The following is a 21197-nucleotide window of genomic DNA, read 5'->3' as shown; positions in this document are numbered from 1 at the left end:
TGAATTCGTTGGCACTCAGCCTTCTTTATGGTCCAACTCTCACATCTGTACATGACTACCGAAAAAACCGTAACTTTGACTATACATACTTTTATTGGCATAGTGATATCTCTGCTTTTTAATATGCTGTCTAGGTTTATCATAGCCTTTCTTCCAAGGAGCAAGGGTCTTTTAATTTTATGGTTGCAGTCACCATCTACAGTGATTTTGGAGCCCAAGAAAATAAAATCTACCACTGTTTCCACATTTTCCCCTTCTATTTGCAAAGAAGAAATGGGACCAGATACTATGATCTTAGTCTTTTGGATGCTAAATTTTAAGCCAACTTTTTCACTCTTCTCTTTCACCCTCATCAAGAAGCTCTTTAGTTCCTCGTCACTTTCTGCTGTTGAATGGTATCATCTGCATGTCTGAGGTTGCTGATATTACTTCTGGCAGTCTTGATTCCAGTTTGTGATTCATCCAGTCTGGCATTTTTCATGAGGTACTCTGCATATAAATTAAATAAGCAGGGTGACAATATATAGCCTTGACATACTTCTTTTCCCATTTTGAACCAGTCCATTGTTCAATGTCCAGTTCTAACTGTTACTTCTTGACCTGCATACAGGTTTCTCAGGAGACTGGTAAGGTAGTCAGGTATTTCCATCTCTTTAATAATTTTACACTGTTTGTTGTGATCCACACAGTCATAGGCTTTAGCATAGTCAGTGAAACAGAAGTAGATGTTTTTCTGCAATTCCCTTGCTTTTTCTGTGATCCAGTGGATGTTGGCAATTTGATCTCTGGTTCCTCTGCCTTTTCTAAATCCAGCTTGTACCTCTGGAAGTTTTTGGTTCCCATACTATTGAAGCCTAGCTGGAAGAGTTTTGAGCATTACCTTGCTAGCATGCAAAATGAGCACAATTGTGTGATAGCTCAAATGGTAAAGAATCTGCCTGTAATGCAGGAGACCTGGGTTCGATCCCTAGGTCAAGAAGATCCCCTGGAGAAGGGAATGGCAACCCACTCCAGTGTTCTTGCCTGGAGAATCCCATGGACAGAGGAGCCTGGTAGGCGACAGTCCATGGGGTTGCAAAGTGTCAGAAACAACTGAGCAACTAACACTTTCATTTTCACACTTTGAACATTATTTGGCATTGCCTTTCTTTGGGATTGGATGAAAATTGATGTTTTCTAGTCCTGTAGCCACTGCTGAGTTTTCCAAATTTGCTGGCATACTTAGTGCAGCACTTTAACAGTTTCATCTTTTAGGATTTGAAATAACTCAACTGCAATTCCATCACCACCACTAGCTTTGTTTATAGCAATGCTTCCTAAGGACCACTTGACTTCAAAATCCAGGATGTCTCGCTCTAGGTGAGTGACCATACTGTCGTGGTTATCCGAGTCATTAAGACTGTTTTTGTACAGTTCTTCTGTGTACTCTTGCCACCTCTTCTTAATCTCTTCTGCTTCTGTTATATCCTTTCCGTTTCTGTCCTTTATTGTGCCCATCTTTGCAAGAGATGTTCCCTTGGTATCTCCAGTTTTCTTGGAGAGATCTCTAGTCTTTCCCATTCTATTGTTTTCCTCTATTTCTTTGCATTGATCACTTAAGGGTTTCTTATTTCTCCTTGCTATTCTCTGGAACTCTGCACTCAGTTGATATATCTTTCCCTTTCTTCTTTGCCTTTTAGTTCTCTACTTTTCTCAAGCTATTTGTAAGGCCTCCTCAGACAACCACTTTGCCTTCTTGCATTTCTTCTTTTGGGGGATGCTTTTGGTCACTGCCTCCTGTACAGTGTTACAAACCTCTGTCCATAGTAATGCATGACACTGCCGTATTTGAAACGTGCCAATGCTTGCCTAAGTTTGTAAATCAGTCACCTCTTTTCTTTCCATTCAGGAACATCCTTTCGAATGCAGGTGAGTGGGCTGACATTATTACTAGTATGATTAAACTCTGTCTCTATCTTCCTAAACTTTGGTGCTTGGACTTTTGATAGTTCCTAATCTCCCATGACCCTTGGCAGGTCGCCATTGAGACTAGCTGCCCTTGAGTGACAGTGTGTCTGCAGAGTGAACGTTTCCTGAAATGCTGTGTGTCTGGTTCCCTTAGAATATGTTCCTGTGACTGATTTTCAGGGGCACTGTGGGAACTGACGCTCTTCAGTTTTAGACCCTTACTCTCAGGGTGAGGGCAGTGGGAGGCTTTGATAACTTTTAAAGCTCACAGAGGGAAACATTTTTTCACTAACTATGCCAGAATCCCATGCTCTCTATGCAGCATAATGGATTTCATTCAGAGTCCTGCACAAGCCAACTGTCATGATATGGTTGGGAAGCTTTCCGTCAGCTACTGTGAGCTCTATCACTCTGTTCTCTACCTCTGTTTTTGGCTTCTCCATTCTTGGGCACATTTTATGAAGCAGCCAACCATCCAGATTGGGATTTCATGCTCTGCTGCACTGTTGCCCACGTTATTTCTCTCACAAAGGCCTCCTTTACAAAGTTCTTAATCTAAATAATGCATAGAAGGTGTATTAAGAAGTAACAAGTGAAAGGAGGCAAAAGCCAGCAACTTCCTGAAAATTGTTATCATTAGAGCATTTCCATGAAGGCCCAGTGATTGATTCATTAGGGTGAGTCCAGGCAAAAACCCCATTCCCAAAACATATGTAATGAATTCAGACCTAATTGGCCATGGTCCAGTCCAGTTCTAAGGAGGGCATTCTTGGCATTTTGGAGGTCAGAGGAGAGATTTTATTTGAAGCTTCTCATGTGTGTTTCCCATATGTTCTATTTAAGTTTGTTTATTACATTCACTGGATGTACCCATTGCCTTTTAATTTCTGGACAGAGGTCAGATCAACTAGACAACTAAGGCTCATCATACCATCAATCCAATGCCTCAGTGCAAAAGACATCTACACAGTTATCCCAGTATATGGAAACAGTTCACAGAGCGATCTAGAGTTTGAATGGGAAAGAGACGCTAATTAAGATGGACACTGATTATTTGGCCAGAAAAGAATCCTGACTCAGTTGGAAAATTTACTTTGCAGTCCTAGTATTAGGGCGTGGCTAATGTCTCCAAAGTTTACATGGAAGCTGTATTATTAAAAAAAGTCTTCGAAGTAAAAGCATCCCTCCATAGAATTCTTGCTGACCTATTGAATTTCCATGGTCTGCTCATCTCAGAATTTCACTGTGTGGGATAGCTGGAGGGAATGGGGAATTCTGGGGCATGCTGCTGGTTGAATTTTAATTTGCTTGTCTAACTTCAGCAGGGGAGTGAATAGCATGTTCTATTTATCTATCAGAGGAACCATTCATCTGATGGAAAGGCTCTTCCAAATCCTGTTTTCATTTCCTTTTTTCTGTTGGAGTCAGATCCCAGCTATAATTATCAAGCCTTGGGTGTGTGACTTTTAAGTTCATCTATATCCATAGAGAGGCTATAGATATGCATTGTTTGAAGCTTTGAAGTACTCTTCATGTTGAACAATGAACAAGACTTATGGCCTGAAAAACTAATTGTTTATTTGAAGCCAAAAGTCAGAGATGTAGGAGACATAATTTAAGGAGCTCAGGGACCTTATATTCCTTGCCTCAATTGAATCAAAGAGCATATAAAGCCATCAGGTGAAACGTTTCTGAGTTTGCAAGTAAATAATATATTCCAATTCACTGATCTATTATCTCTGAGAGTGAGAAGTAATTGTATGATATCACATTATATATGCAAAGTTTCTGTCTAATTTGATGGCAGGCCAACACTATTTTGCCTATGTGTTCTATTAAAAAATCGAAATTTCAATTCAGTGGGATAAATTTTAAGGTTTAGATGACTAAGATTACTAACAGTCTATAGAGCTACCAAAGACAAAGTGACAGAAAAATAACCCAAGTAAATGCTTTATTTGAAGGATGGAATTGAATAAGATCCTTTTGATTGGAAACCTTGGGATTACTGCCGAAGTGGACTTTGGGTTGTTTATAATAGGTACCTGTTGACTGAGCAGAGACATATGAGAGCTGAGTAGCCCCAGTCTTGGTCCAAGTGTGTGGGAGGTAAAAGGCTGGACCTATTTGGAAAAAAAGACAGATATCTAAGTTTTTCTTAAAATTTTTTAAAGAGAAAAATGCTTTCAAATGCACATTTATAAGTTAGACCATAATTTAAACATTCAAATACCAAGAGACCCTAGAATTTCCTCCAGCCCCTGAGTTCATGATGAATGAGTGATGTCCCAACAAGCTTGCATAGACTTCTAGTTACTCATTTACTTTCCACCAGCCCAGTTTGGTTTTGACTTAAATCTTGGATCTTAAGTTCCCTCTTTTTTTGGTAACTCCATCACTTGAAAAGACATGTTCTCTCTTAATTTTCCACTAATCTTGCAATAATAAGATGAGACCAATTTTAAATATTGTTTACATATCTTTGTTAGCGCTAAAATATGACTCTGTACACCTTTCCTCAGTTTTTAAACTCCATTGCAGACTGCTTTTTGGATCTTATCTTAAAAATGAAAATCCAGTTCCTAGCACATAGGAGAGGTGCTTTCTTTCAAAAAGAAAATATGCCATTGGTTTTCACACACAAAAAAATGGGCAGAGATATGGGAGCAGAACTCATAGAGTAGATTCATTCACTTACTAAACATCCATTTTGTTGTTCAGTTCCCAAGTCATGTTTGAGTCTTTGTGATCCCATGATCTGCAGCACACCAGGCTTCCTGTCCCTCACCATCTCCCAGGGTCTGCCCAAGTTCATGTCCATTGAATTGGTGATGCTGTCCAGCCATCTCATCCTCTGTCGTCCTCTTCTCCTTCTGCTTTCGATCTTGCCCAGCGTCAGGGTCTTTTCCAATTAGTCGGCTGTTCGAATCAGGTGGCCAGAGTATTGGAGCTTCAGCATCAGTCCTTCAAATGAGTGTTCAGGATTGATTTTCTTTAAGATTGACTGGTTTGATCTCCTTGCTATCCCAGGGACTCTCAAGAGTCTTCTCTAGCACTATAGTTCAGAAGCATCAATTCTTTGTCACTCTGCCTTCTTTATGGTCCAACGCTCACATCTGTTTTACTCCTACATTAAACAAGTATTTGTTGAGCATATATTGTGTACTGAGAACTGAACTAGCACCCAGCCAGTGGATAACATAGGTGAACAGGGGTTACTGAGGAGGCAGAAAATAAACAAGGAAACTCCAAATATATTTCATCACAAACTGTGATAAGTGGATGCAGGAGAAGTATATGTCTTGATGATAGAATTTGTATTAATAAAGTTAGGCTAGACTTTGTTTCTATAATAATAAATAAATACTGTTTTGATAAATGGCTTAACAAAAACAAATGTTTCTTTCTTTTCACATTCCTATGTGATGCAGATTGACTGTTTCTCTTGGGAGGTAGCTGTCCAACTTCTTTCCATCGTTGGTACTTGCAGTTTTAAAATGTTATCTCCATATTCCTGGGAGGAGGGAGAGATAGATTGAAGAGTATTACACAGTCATGCTTTGGAGCAGCTAGGAAGTGGGTATATCATTTTTGCTCATGTTCCATTTGCCAGAAGCAAACCACGTGAACCCAACCTAAGTGAGATTGGGAAACACAGTCCTTTTTTTATTTAAAATATTTTTTACATATACATGTATCTATTCTTTTAAAAATTCTTTTTCCCATTTAAGCTGTTTCATAATATCAAGAAGAGTTCCCTGTGCTATACAGTAGGACCTTGTTGGTTATCCATTTAAAATATAGTAGTGTGTACATGTCAATCCCAAACTCCCTAACTATCCCTTCCACATGGCAACCTTAAGTTTGTTCTCTAAGTCTGTGAATCTGTTTTGTAAATAAGTTCATTTGCATTATTTTTTAAAGATTATGCATGTAAGTGATATATGATATTTCATTTTTTCTGTCTGATTTACTTCAGTATGACACTCTTCTTCTATCCATGCTGCTACAAATCACATTATTTCATTCTTTTTAATGGCTGAATAATACTCCATTGTGTATATGTACTGCATCTTCTTTACCATTCCTCTGTCAGTGGAGATTTAGGTTGCTTCCTTGTCTTGGCTATTGCTAACCATGCTGTAATGAACATTGTGGTGAATATATCCTTTCAGACCATTTTTTTTTCTGGATATATGCTCAGGAATGGGATTGTAGCATCATATAGTAGCTCTACTTTTAGTTTTTTAAGGAACTGTCATACTGTCCTCCACAGTGATTATACCCATTTACATTCCCACCAACAGTGTAGGAGGGTTCCCTTCTCTCAATCCTTCTCCCGCATTTATTGTTTGTGGGTTTTTTGACAGTAGCCATTCAGACTGATGTGAAGTGATATCTCAATGTCATTTAGATTGCACTTTTCTAATAATTAATGATGTTGGACGTCTTTTTGTTGCCTCTTGGCCATCTGTATGTCTTCTTTGGAGAAATTTCTGTTTAGGTCTTCGGGTCATTTTTTGATTTGTTTGTTTGTTTTAATGCTATTAAGCCACGTGGGCTGTTTGTAAATTTAAAGGACTAATCTCTAGATTCAGAAAAGGCACTGGCAACCCACTCCAGTATTCTTGCCTGGAAAATCCCATGGACGGAGGAGCCTGGTAGGCTGCAGTCCATGTGATTGCTAAGAGTCGGACACGACTGAGTGACTTCACTTTCATTTTTCACTTTCATGCATTGGAGAAGGAAATGGCAACCCACTCCAGTGTTCTTGCCTGGAGAATCCCAGGGACAGGGGAACCTGGTGGGCTACCATCTGTGGGGTCACAAAGAATCGGACACAACTGAAGTGGCTTAGCAGCAGCAGTAGCAGCAATCTCTAGATTTGTCGGTCACATCATTCACAAATATTTTCTCCTATTCTGTAGTTTGTCTTTTCATTTTGTTTATGATTTTCTTTGCTGTGCAAAAACTTTTGAGTTTAATTAGGTCTCATTGTTTATTTTTGTGTTTAAATCCATTACTCTGGGAGATGGATCAAAAAAGATATTGCTGTGATTTATGTCAGAGAGTGTGTTGCCTGTGTTTCCCTCTAAGAGTTTTATAGTTTCTGGTTTCACATTTAGGTCTTTAATTCATTGTGACCTTATTTTGTGTATGGTGTTAAAGAATGTTCTAATTTCATTCTTTAATGTATAGCTGTTCACTTTTCCCAGCACCATTTATTGAAGAGACTATGTTTCCTCCATTGTATAGACTTGCCTCCTTTGTCATAAATTAATTGGCCATAGGTGCATGGGTTTATTTTTGTGCTTTCTATCCTGTTGCATCAATCTGTATTTCTGTTTTTGTGCCAGTACCATACTGGTTGATTACCATAGTTTTATAGTATGTCTGAAGTAAAGGAGCCTGCTTACATTCAGCTCTGTTTTTCTTTCTCAAGATTGCTTTGGCTATTCAGAGTCTTTTGTGTCTCCATACAAATTTTAAGAGTTTTTGTCCTAGTTTTGTGAAAAATTCTGTTGGTAATTTGGTAGAGACTGCACTGAATCTATAGATTGCCTTGGATAGTATAGTCACTTGACAATATTGATTCTTCCAATCCGAGAATATAGTAGATCTTTCCATCTGTTTGTGTTATCTTCGATTGAAGATTGAAATCATACCAAGTATCTTTTCCAACCACAGTTCAATGGAAATAAATAGAAATAGATAGAATAAATAAATAGAAATAAATATCAGAAGGAAAACTGAAAAAATTTACAAATATATGAAAACTGAACAACACAATTTTGAATGACTAGTGGGTTCCAAGAAGAAACGAAAAGAGAAATTAGAAATTAGAAAATATCTACAGATAAAAATGAAAATACAACATGCCAAAACTTATGGGACACAATACAAGCAGTTCTAGGAAGAAAGTTGATAATGCTAAATGCCTATATTAAAAAAGGAGAAAGATCTGAAATAAATAATCTAACTTTACACGTCAAGGAGCTAGAGAGAAAGAAAAGAAACTAAGCTGAAAGTTAGCAAAAGAAAGAGCAGAAATAAAAGAACTAGAGAATCTGAAGAAAAAAATCAATCAACTGGTTTTTGGAAACTTTTTAAGAGCTATGTTTTTGGAAAAGATAAAATTGACTTTTAGCTAGATAGGAAAAGAAGAGACATTTAAGTAAAAGAAATAAAAGAGATCACCTTACAACTGATGCCTCAGAAATAAAAAGGATCATAACAGATCCTTTTCCAGGATCATACAACCTACTGAGAATGAATCATGGATAAAAATCTGAACAGACCAATAACTATAAATTGTAAGGTGATTGAATCAGTAACCAAGACTTCCCAGCCAAGGAAGATCAGGATCAAGTAGGTTCACTAGTAAACTCTACCAGTATTTAAAGAGAAATTAACATCAGTCCTTCTCAAACTCTTCCCCCAAAATGAAGAGGAATGTACACTTCTACATTGATTTTATGTGGCCAGCATTATGCTGATTCCAAAACCAGAGGTTACAGAAGGAAAACACACACACACACACGCACACATACACACAACAGGACAGTATTCCTAATGAAAATTGGTGAAAAATCCTGAGCAAAATACTAGCAAACCAAATTCAGAAGCACAATAAAATAATTATATATCATGATCAAGTGAAATTTATCCCTGGAATGCAAGGATAAGTTATTAACTTGATGAATTAATATGACATGCCACATTAACAGAATGAAGTATGAAAATCATATGATCATCTCAGTAGATAAAGAAAAGGCATTTGTCAAAATTTAACACACTGTAGTGATATAAAAAAAATTGTCAACAAATTGAGTGTAAAACATACTTCAAGATAATAAAGTCATTATATAAAAACCTCAAAGCTAATATACTCAGTTCAGTTCAGTTCAGTCACTTAGTTGTGTCTGACTCTTTGTGACCCCATGCACTGTAGCATGCCAGGCCTCCCTGTCCACCACCAACTTCCGGAGCTTGCTCCAACTCATGTCCATCGAGTTGGTGATGCCATCCAACCATCTCATCCTCTGTCATCTCCTTCTCCTTCTGCCTTCAATCTTTCCCAACATCAGGGCCTTTTCCAATGAGTTGGTTCTTCGCATCAGGTGGCCAAAGTACTGGAGTTTCAGCTTCAGCATCAGTCCTTCCAATGAACATTCAGGACTGATTTCCTTTAGAATGGACTGGTTGGATCTCCTTGCAGTCCAAGGAACTCTCAAGAGTCTTCTCCAACACCACAGTTCAAAAGCATCCGTTCTTTGGTACTCAGCTTTCTTTATACTCTCACATCCATACATGACTACTGGAAAACCATAGCTTTGACTGGATGGACCTTTGTTGGCAAAATAATGTCTCTGCTTTTTAATATGCTGTCTAGGTTGGTCATAGCTTTTCTTCCAAGGAGCAAGTGTCTTTTAATTTCATGACTAATGACTACAGTCACCAGCTGCAGTGATTTTGGAGCCTAAAAAAATAAAGTCTGTCACTGTTTCCATTGTTTCCCCATCTATTTGCCATGAAGTAATGGGACCGGATGCCATGATCTTAGTTTTCTGAATGTTGAGTTTTAAGCCAACCTTTTGATTGTCTTCTTTCACGTTCATCAAGTGGCTCTTTAGTTCTTCTTCGCTTTCTTCCATAAGGTTGGTGTCATCTACATACCTGAGGTTATTGATATTTCTCCCAGCAATCTTGATTCCAGCTTGTGCTTCTTCCAGCCCAGCATTTCTCATGTTGTACTCTGCATATAAGTTAAATAAGCATGGTGACAATATATAGCCTTGACATAATCCTTTCCCAGTTTGCAACCAGTCTGTTGTTCCATGTCCGGTTCTAACTGTTGCTTCTTGACCTGCATACAGATTTCTCAGCAAGCAGGTAAGGTGATCTGGTAGTATTCCCATCTCTTAAAGAGTTTTCCACAGTTTGTTGTGATCCCACAGTCCAAGAGTTTGGTATAGTCAATAAAGCAGAAGTAGGTGTTTTTCCTGGAACAGTCTTGCTTTTTCGGTGATCCAGCGGATGTTGGCAATTTGATCTCTGGTTCCTTTGACTTTTCTAAATCCAGCTTGAACATCTGGAAGTTCACAGTTCATGTACTGTTGAAGCCTGGCTTGGAGAATTTTGAGCATGACTTTGCTAGCGTGTGAGATGAGTGCAGTTGTGTGGTATCACACTCAATAGTGAGTTAAATGAAAGGTTTGCCTTTAATCAAGGAACTAGATGTTCTAGCCAGAGTAACTAGCCAAGGAAAAGAAACAAAAGACATTCAAATCCAAAAGGAAGAAATACAATCATCTCTGTTTGTAGATGACATGATCTTATATGTAGAAAACTCTAAAGACTTAAAAAAAAAAACTGTTAGAAGTAAAAAATTCAGTAATGTTGCAGGATACATCAGTATCAAAATCAGTTGGTAAATCAATATGCAAAATCAGTTGCATTCCTATACACTAACAATGCAGTAACAATCTGATAAAGAAATTAGGAAAATAATCCATTTATCGTAGCATCAAATAGAGTAAAATATTTAGGGACTTCCCTGGTGGTCCAGTGACTTAAGCTCCATGCTTCTAATACAGGAGACCCAGGTCAGGGAACTAGATCCCACATGCCACAATTAAGAGTTTGCATGTTACAACTAAAGATCCTACATGCTGCAGCTAAAATCAAAGATCCTGTGTACTGCCACTAAGACCTGGCTCAGCCAAAAAAGTAATTAATTTTTTTTAAAAAAGAATAAAATATTTAGAAATGAATTTAACTAAGGAGATGAAAGACTTGGAATATTTCTGTCTTCTCTGTTCCCTTTCAAATGCTAGACAAGAAATATTAAACTTGTTAGACAGAGCCTCTGTTTTCATGAAAGGAATAATAGGGAAAATTTTGATAGGAGGAGCTTCCTTGGAGAATCAGAGCAAGGGCTCTGGACAGTTTGTCTCAAATTCTGACTCTTGTACTTACTAGTTGGATGACCCTGGGCAAGATTCTAAAACTCTCAGTGCCTTGTTTCTTCATCTGTAAAATAAAGATCATCATCATAATAAAACCTGCATTTAGTAGTTTTTAAAAAATTTTCTGTTGTAACAAAGTACCATTACTGCCAAATATATTGACTTAAAATACCTCAAATTTATTAATTTACAGTTTAAGTTCAAATATCTGACATGGCCCTCACTGGGCCAAATGTCAGCAGGGCTATAATGGTTTCTGGTGACTCTAAGAGATACTTTGTTTTCTTGTCTTTTCCACTTTCTAAAGACTACTCCATTTCTTGGCTCACTTCCCCTTTTCATCTGGAGAGCCAGCAATGGCCAAATGAGTTGCTTTCAGATCACAGTACTCTTGACTCTTGCCACCCTCTTCCACTTTAAAGAACCTTTTCATTACATTGGCCCAGGGGGATAGGGGATAATACAAGATGATGTGTTTTCAAATCAGCATATTAGCAATCTTAATTCTATCTGCAACTTTAAGTCCCCTTTGTCATGTAACAACATAATAAAAAATTCCAGAGATTAGAATGTAGACATGATGTGGGGACGGGCCAGCAGTGTTATTCTGCTTCCTTATATTATTCCATAGGAATGTTTTGATGATTAAATGAGATGACTCTTGTAATGGCGTAGAACAGTGCCAGTCACGTAAGCAAATGCTCAGTAAATGTCAGACATGACCCCGTTAGTCAGACTGTTTACTGAGTTTGTTTTGCAAAGGGGCAGAGTGCTGGAGGTTCTGTCTTGAGGAAGAAATTGCTACCTTGTTCACTGCTGGAAGGGATGATGAAAGGATGTATATAAGAATAAGAGCCAATTGCTCCTTGAGTCCTGCACTTTGTTTTCCAAAGCCAAAGCTCAAGGTCTGAAATCCTCTCGGAATTATGTGACTCTCTTCAGAAAGCATATGGTGTGTGCACGGCCAATTTTATGAGTCACAAGAATGAAATAAACTGGACAAGATCTAAATAGATAGTGTTATACTCACAGAAAAGTGAACAGTAGAAAGGTGAACTACCCTGCCTGGAATCACATTTTATTAGTTTGTGATGGAGCTGGAGTCCAGGGTGTAGTTAAGATAATGGACACTAGGGTTGGAATTTTTTCTCTTCTTTTCTCACTAATCTGGAGATCTCAAGCCTTTGCTTCCTCATGTGACAGATGTGGAGAAAAGTAATGCCTACCTTAACACGGGATGAGCCAACACAGCTGTAATGCTTGCCACAGGGAGGGTCTGGCAGTAAATGCTAGATATGAATAGCTCTGGCATATTTTATATGCACTAAGGACCTCATTGAAAATAATTGGAGTCGGGACGGCCATTCTCTTGATAATCTGGGACCAAACTAGCAGGATTCTGAGTGTTATCTTAAAAAGCCTATTATCATGTAGTTAAATGTTAGGGTAATGTTTATTCCATTAAACGGCCCTCCCCAGATTGCATGATATGTAATTAGGAGATGAAAATATTGTCTAGAGAATGAATGTAGCCATTGTTCAATTTTTGTATGTGCATTGATGGTTTTTGAATCTTCCTTGTGGGCTGGAGGCTGGGTTTATTGGTTGAGGTATATTATGACAATTGGGCTGAGAGACAGACAGCAAAGAGCCATGATTTCTTGGTTGGAAAGAGATATGTTGCAAGTTCTGAATGCAGCAAAGTAATCTCTTGTCTTGGGCTGTTTTCATCCTACAGTGGGAATAACTAAAGATAAACATGATAAAAGACAAGATGATATTTTAATGTCTCTAGGCCTACATACAAGAGTGCTATTCTTTGCAGACAGCCTTTGTTCATCCCTGTGAGATTAGCAGTGGCATTAATTTATTCAAGATTATAGTTCAGAGGGAAAGTCTTCAAAGCTGAAGCTCTTTCATTGATGAGCATGTTGTACTGATTCTGAGATGAAGGAGAAGTGGTGTTGTGCTCAGTGGCCAAGGCATCTCTCTGAGGAGCTGTCTTTTAAAAAGAGAACAAGCCTTAGAATCCACCTTTATCTGCTTCTTGGCCACACTCAGGATTCCTTCATAGGCTTGGGGCACCTCAGGCTTCTTTAGATTTATAATGGTGAGAACAATGGCCATGCTTGAAAAGTAGAAATTGAACAGGTTGGCAGGTTTGACCTAGAGCTACTGTGGATTAGTCCCGTTTTTACAGGTGCCCAGATATGTGCACAACATTTCGCAAAAATATTGTAATATTCTTTCCTCACTAGGCCAGCTTCTTACCTCTCAATCATTTGTACTTATTGTCATGAGGATAATGGTAAGCATTGGGTTATCACAAAGACTAACTTAAAAAAACAAAACTCTTTAGTTTAAAATAATTTTGGACTCACAAAAAATGCATAAATAGTGTTGAGTACTCCCATGTACGTTTTTCCAACTTCATCTAGTGATATAATCTTACATAGGCACATGACTGTGACTCAGATCATGAGCTCCTTATTGCACAATTCAGCCTTAAATTTAAGAAAGTAGGGAAAACCACTAGGCCATTCAGGTGACAAGTAGTTTCACAGGATTAGGTCTGGTAGACAGAGTGCCTGAAGAGCTACTGACCGAGGCTCATAACATTGTGCCAGAGGCAGGGACCAAAACCATCCCTAAGAAGAACAAATGCAAGAAGGCAAAGTGGTTGACTGAGAAGGTTTTAACAATAACTGAGGAAAGATGAGAAGTGAAAGGCAGGGGAAAAGGGAAAGATATACCCAACTGAATGCAGAATTCCATAGAATAGCAAAGAGAGATGAGAAGGCCTTCTTAAATAATCAGTGCAAAGAAATAAGGAAAATAATACTATAGGGAAAACTAGAGATCTCTTCAAGAAAACTTGAGAGATCAAGGGAACATTTCACACAAAGATTGGCACGATAAATGACAGAAACAGCAAGGACCTAACAGAAGCAGAAGAGACTAAGAAGAGGTAGCAAGAATACACTGAAGAACTATGCAAGAAGTGTCTTACTGACCTGGATAACCTTAACAGTGTGATAACTCACCTAGAGCCAGACATCCTGGATTGTGAAGTCAAGTGGAAGCATAGGAAGCATCACTATGAACAAAGCTAGTGCTGGTGATGGAAATCCAGTTGAGCTGTTTCAAATCCTAAAAGATGATGCTGTGAAAGTGCTACATTCAATATGCCAGCAAATTTGGAAAACTCTCTGTGGCCACAGGACTGGAAAACATCAGTTTTCATTCCAGTCCCAAAGAAGTGCAATGCCAAGGGGTGTTTAAACTATCATACAGTTGCACTCATTTTGCATGCTAGCAAGGTAATACTCAAAATCCTCCAAGCTAGGCTTCAACAGTACGTGAAATGAGAGCTTCCAGATATACAAGCTGGGTTTAGAAGAGGCAGAGGAACCAGGGATCAAATTGCCAACATCCGTTGGCTCATAAGAAAGCAAGGAAATTCCAGAAAAACATCTATTCCTGTTTCATTGACTATGCTAAGTTCTTTGACTGTGTGAATCACAACAAACTGTGGAAAAATCTTCAAGAGATTATGGGAATAACCAGACCATCTTATCTGTCTCCTGAGAAACCTGTATGTGAGTCAAGAAGCAACAGTTAGAAGCAGACACCAAACAACTGCCTGGTTCAAAAGGGGGAAAGCAGTACAAGGCTGTATATTGTCATCCTGTTTATGTTACTGCTGTGCAGACGACATCATGCAAAATGCCAGGCTGAGTGAATCACAAGCTGGAATCAAGATTGCCAGGAGAAATAACAACAACTTCCAATGTGGAGACTGTGCCACACTACTAGCAGAAAGTGAAGCGGAACTAAAGAGCTTCTTGCTAAGGGTGAAAGAAGAGGGTGAAAAAGCTGACTTAAAGTTCAGCATTCAAAAACCTGAGATCATGGCATCCTGTCCCATCACTTCATGGCAAATAGAAGGGGAAAAAGTGGAGACAGTGTCAGATTTTATTTTCTTTGGCTCCTAAATCACTGCAGATGTTGGCTGCAGCCATGAAATTAAAAGACTCTTGTTCTCTGAAAGAAAAGCTATGTCAAACCTAGACAAGTGTATTTAAAAAGCAGAGACATTACTTTGCTGACAAAGGTCCATAAAGTCAAAGCTGTGGTTTTTCCACTAGTCATGTACAGATGTGAGAATTGGACCATAAAGAAGGCTGAGTGCTAAAGAATTGACGGCTTTCAAATTGTGGTGCAGAAGAAGACTCTTGAAAGTCCCTTAGACTGCAAGGAGATCCAACCACTCAATGCTAAAAGGAATCAACCCTGAATATTCATTGAAGAGACTGATGCTGAAGCTCCAAAACTTTGACCTCCTGATACAAAGAGCCAACTCATTGGAAAAGACTTTGATGCTGGGAAAGACTTAAGGCAAATGGAGAAGAGGGCAGCAGAGAATGAGATGGTTAGATAACATCACTAACTGAATGGACGTGAATTTGAGCAAACTCCAAGCGATAGTGAAGGACACAGGAGCTGGGCATGCTGCAGTCCATGGGGTCTCAGAGAGTTGGACACTGCTTAGCGACTGAACAGCAACAACAGAAGTCAGCTAACTTTTTTAAGACCTTATCTGTGGAATGTTTCAAAGCATCTATGATAAGGTACAAAAAAATTGTGTTCAGTTCTGTGATTTTTTTTTTTTTTACCAGGTGACCCCTCCTGTGTGAATGCTGTCGAGTTCACGTAGAACCTGCCAGCACCTTGCGAGCTTCCCTTGTCATGCCTTTGTCCAGTCACTGTGTCACCCCAGTATAATTGCTTTTCTAATTTCCATCACCATGGTTTAGTTTTACTAATTACTGAACTTTATATTAATGGAATCATCTGGTATATACTCTTTCACGTTTGGCTTCTTTTGATCGAGGTTATGTATAATTTTCATCCACGTTGCTGTTTGTGCCAATAAGTACTTTGTTCTTATCATTGATGTGTTGTACCCTGTGTATGGCTGTATCATAGATTATTTTCTCTTTGGGGTGTTACAAATTATGTAGCTATAGGAATTATTCCACATGTCTTTTATGGCATAACTGTGTATGCGTTTTTGTTGAAGATATACCTAGGAGTAGAATCACTGCCTTTTAAGATATATGTATGTTAGGCATAGAATTGCTACCTTATAAGATATATGTATGTTAGACTTAGAAAGGCTGCCTTATGTATGTTAGGCATTAGTAGATACTGCCAAGGAGCCTTTCAAAGTGTTTGAAGCAATGGGATTTCTGGTTCCTCTCTATCAACACTTGATATTCTCAATTTTTTTATTTTTAGCCATTCTGATGTGTGTGTGTGTGTGTGATTTTAACTTGTATTTACATGATGAGTAATATTGATGAGCTCTTCATATGTTTATTGTCTATTTGGATATCCTCATGTGAAGAAGATTTTTTGCCCATTTAAAAATTAGTCATTTTTTATTGATTGTTATAATAGTTCTTTATATATTCTGGATACTAATCTTTTATTGGATGTATATACTGCAAGTATCTTCTCCCACTCCATGTCTTCCTTTTTCTGTCTTATGATGCTATATTTTGATAATGTTTACTATATCAGTCTTTTCTTCTATGAGTGATTGTTTTTCATGTACAGTTTAAGACATTTTCCTGTGACAAAGATGGATGATATTCTCCATGTTCTCTTCTAGAAGCCTTATTATTATGTTTCATTATTCCAGTTGTTAAGGTTCATCTAGCATTTGATTAAGGTTTATTCTTTCCCCACATGTATAGTCAGTTGATCCAGCAACATTTATAAAATCACAGTTTTCCTCATTGTGTTGTAATAGCACTTTTTAAAAAGAAAGATATTTTGATTTTACTGTCTTGATCTGTTTGTCTAAACTTAACATCAGTTCTACTCTTTTAATTACTTGAGCTTTATAAGTATTGTTATTTGATAATGTGAGTCTTCTAATGTTATTTTGATTCTTCAAAATTGTCTTTTCTTTTGTTAGTTGTTTAGGTCTATAAAACTTTTGGAATCAACCTGTTGATTTCTAAAACTAATTTGCTTGAACTTTGATTGGACTTGAGTTGAGTGTAAAAATCAACCAAAGGAGAATTGACACATCTTTAAATATTAAGTCTTCCAATCCATGAACTGGCTCCTTCCCTTCACTCAGTTTTCTTTCCTTAATAGTTTTTAGTCTTTTTTTTTTTTTGAAAGTCCTACACATATCTTTTTAAAATTTACCAACAGGTATTTGAGGGATTTGCTGCAATTATAAATTGATAATCATTTAGAATATAGTCTTAAATTTTTGTTTGCTAATATATGGAAACAAAATAGTTTTTATATTGACCTTTGTCCAGTGATTTCACTAAGTTCACCTGTTAATAAACTCTAATTGTTAATAATCTATATATCTTTCTTGATTTTCTGTGTGCAAAATCACTTTTGTTTGAATAATGACTTGTTTTATTTCTTCCCTTATAATCTATATGACTTTTCTTTCTTTTATTGCCAGGCTAGGACCACCAGTATAATTGAAGGATAAGGATTAGTTGATGTGGTTTTCTATGATCTTAGCATAAACACTTTTAATGATTTTACCAATAAGTATTATGTTGATGGTGATTTTTATGCATATTCTCTTTAAGGTTAAGGAAGTGATATTCTGTTTGTAGCTTGGTAAGAACTTAGCTGAATGGGTGTTGAATTTTATCAAGTGCTTATTTTGCATCTATTGAAGTGATCATATTTTTTCTTTAGTTTTTTTGATGCTGTGAATTACATTGTTCAGTTTTCAACTGTTAAACTAAACTTGCTTTCATTGCATAAAAACAACTTTGTCATAATATGCTAAGTGTTTACATTTCACCGAATTTGATTTGCTATGATTTTAGGATCTTTGAGTCTTTGTTCAGGAAAGATACTTCTTTTTTTTTTGTAATGCCTTTTTCCTTTTTTGTAATGCCTTTTTAAGCTTTATGATCAGAGTATGATGGCCTCAAATTGAGTTGGGCAGTATTTTTTTCTTACTCTGTTCTCTGTAAGGATTTATCTAAGATTGTTATCTCTTCCTTAATTGTATGTAAGAATTCACCATTGAGGACACAAGGAATTGTAGTTTAATTTGAAGATAGCTTTCTGTTGTTGTTGTAGTTATATATTCAGTGACTTTAATGTATGTGAGTCTTATTTATATTTTAAAATTTCTTTGTAGATCAGCTTTAGTAAGTTGTGCTTTTCGAAGGATGTGTCCATATCTCTCAGATTCTCTTGTTAGCTTAAAATTGTTTATAAAGTCTCTTTATTTTAAAAATATATAATAGATCTACAGACCTTTCCAATTTCTATTCCTAATATGATGAACTGCTAATTTTCACTCATTTTTTTCTTAATCTACCTTGTTAAGGATTTAGTTTTATTAAATTTTCAGGAAGTAATTTTTGGCACGGTGCGTCTGTTTTCTGTGTCTTTGATTTCTATTATTTTATATTTCCTTCCTTTCACTTTCTTTGGGTTATATTCGACATTTTTATAGGTTGTTAAAGTGCACTGATTTTTTAACTTTCCTACTTTTTTGTTAAATTCATTTAGGGTTATCAATTTCCCTTCAGTTGCTTTAGTGATATCCTGCATGCTTTTAAATATCGTATTTTCATTATTATTGAATGAAAATTATTTTCTATTTTTTTAATGTAACTCTTCTTTGTCCCAGGGAATATTTTAAGTATGTTTATTCTTAAGGTAATTTGGATTCCAAATTTTCTAGTTAATATTTTATGATTTTTAGCCTATTCCACTGAGATATAGAATAACTTCTCTATGATTTCCATTCTTTTAAGTTCATGTAGAGTTATTCTGTAGACAAGCATATGATGTGTTTTTGTCAATAATCCTTGAGCACTTATAAACAAAATGCATTCTGCATTTGGTGGATACAGTGTTCTACATGTCAATTAGATCAAATTGACTGATAGTAATTTTCAGATATTCTTGGTCTCTACTTCTTATTTTGTTTCCTTATTCTATCAGTTACAGGGAATTGTGTCAAAATGCCCCACTGTGATGTTGTATTTCTCTTTTCCTCCTTTTAATTTGGTCAGTTTTTACTTTATGTATTGTTAGGTCTTTCCTATTTTTGATATACATATTTCAGGTTGGCGTTTTTCCTGTTGTTAACCTTTTTATTATTATATCTATTAAAGACAAATAGTATTATTTATAATTACAGTGTGCTTACAAGATTTGAAAGTAAAAAGATAGGCCAAAAGGCACTAAAATATAGTTAGTATTCAATATAATTATTAATATATTTGAGCTCACCTATCATGATGCTCTTTGCCCCACCTATTCTTTGTTTTTTTTTCCTTTAGTTGATTAATCTGAAAAAAAAAAAGGCAAAAATGTTTCATTACCCAATTTTCTTCTGTATTAACTTGCTAGTAGTAAATTATTGTACTATATATTGGAGTTGTTATCCTAAAGATTAAAACATTGTTCCTTAATTTATTATAATCTACCTTAATTTATTACTTCTTTCCTATTTCATATAACTCACATACCTTCAAACAGTTTAACTCCATTTAACCACTCATGTCCTTCATGTAATTTTAACCCCAAAACCATGATTATTGTAATGTTAATCAGATAATATTTACTTTGATTTCCTCATACAGTTTTTCTTCTTCTGTTAGGAATATTCCTTCCTGCATTATCATGTTTCCTATTGGGATAATCTTCCTTTTGTCTAAAGTATTTCTTGGAATTCTGCTAATAACAAATTTTCTGAAAGTGTTTTGAATTTATTGTCATTTTAAAGGATACTTTTACTCAACATGAAATTCTAGTTTGATACTTAGGTTCTTTTAGGCCTTTAAAGATGTGTTCTGTTGTCTCTGCCTTTTATTTCTATTGAAAAGACAGTGGTCAGTTTAATTATTGTTCCTTAGAGAGTAGTGTCTTTTTTTTTTCCTTTATCAGACTTAAAGATATTTATCTTTAGTTTTTACAGTTTTCATTATGGTATGCCCTTAAGCATGTTTTATTTTGTATTCATTCCACTTGCTGTGCACATATGTTCTTGAATCTATGACTGGACGTGTATCATCAGTTTTATAAAACATTTGTCTTATTTTCTTTTCAAATATTGTCTGTGCCCCATTCCTTCTCTTAATTTATTTGACATTCCGATTACATCAGACCTTTTGACCAGATCACATATCTATTTTTTACTTTTTCTTTATTTTTCATCATCTTCTTCTCTGTAGTATTTTCTACTACAGTCTGGGTATTTTCTACTTATTTATTTTCCAGTTCTTTTTTTTTTTTTAAAATATGGAACGCTTCACGAACTTGCGTGTCATCCTTGCGCAGGGGCCACAGCTAATCTTCTCTGTATCGCTCCAATTTTAGTACATGTGCTGCCGAAGTGAGCACTATTTTCCGGTTCTTTAATCTTCTCTTCTACAGTGTCTGTCTTCTATTAATCCTATATGTTGAATTCTTAATTTCAGTCACTGTTTTCAGTTCTAGGGATTCTATTTAATTCTTTTTAATGCTTCATATTTTCATTTATTTAATATTTAATATCTTTGTTGTTTAGTCACTAAGTTGTGTCTGACTCTTTATGACACCATGGACTGTAGCCTGCCAGGCTCCTCTGTCCATGGAATTTCCCAGGCAAGAATACTGGAATGGGTTGCCATTTCCTTCTCCAGGAGATCTCCCCAACCCAAGGATCAAACCCACATCTCTGGCATTATAGGCAGATTCTTTACCACTGAGCCACCTGGGAAGCTCAATGTTTATTATTAGTCATTGATATTTTAAGTCCATGCCTGGATAACTGTAATATCTAGATCACCTGTAAGTCTATTTTTCCCTCCATTTTTAGTTATTTGATTCTGTTTCTTGACTTGCCTAGCAATTTTTGATTGTTTGCATGATAGTATATATGAAAATTTTTTGAGGCTTTGAAGACTTTTCCTTTTGAGAGGAATAAATTCTTTGGCAGGCAGATAGAATGCAGGCTGAGTACCTTGAACCAATTACAACTTGTTTATTTATGATTTGTCCTTACTTTGGAGGAATAGCTTTTTCAGAGGTTTCACCTGCAAGTCTGTGCTTTCTATCTCTTGCTGAATCCTTAACTTCAATTTTTTATTTCCTAGCATTTTGCACCTTCAAAATTCTCTACTTAATGTTTCAATCTCTTTGCAGCTGCTTTTTGTTTAGTTTTGTGGAGTCTTATCTAACACATGCACAGTTTAGGAATTAGCAAATGCTTTGTTATGCTCAATC

At 36.5% G+C, this 21197-nt stretch overlaps 1 protein-coding gene and 1 non-coding gene across 5 annotated transcripts in view; one reads left to right on the top strand and one right to left on the bottom strand.

Annotated features, from left to right (window-relative positions):
* The window catches only part of CACNA2D3 (calcium voltage-gated channel auxiliary subunit alpha2delta 3), an 846876-nt gene that overhangs the window by 526254 nt on the left and 299425 nt on the right, over window positions 1-21197 (top strand). The gene's annotated exons all lie outside the window — the stretch shown is intronic.
* On the bottom strand, window positions 20226-20333 carry LOC122683344. The gene has a single exon (XR_006337696.1). It is a non-coding gene; the product is annotated as a U6 spliceosomal RNA (small nuclear RNA).

The sequence above is a fragment of the Cervus elaphus genome, chromosome 24, assembly GCF_910594005.1.
Source record: "Cervus elaphus chromosome 24, mCerEla1.1, whole genome shotgun sequence".
NCBI classification, from domain to species: domain Eukaryota; kingdom Metazoa; phylum Chordata; class Mammalia; order Artiodactyla; family Cervidae; genus Cervus; species Cervus elaphus.
This window is presented reverse-complemented; position numbering and strand designations above follow the sequence as displayed.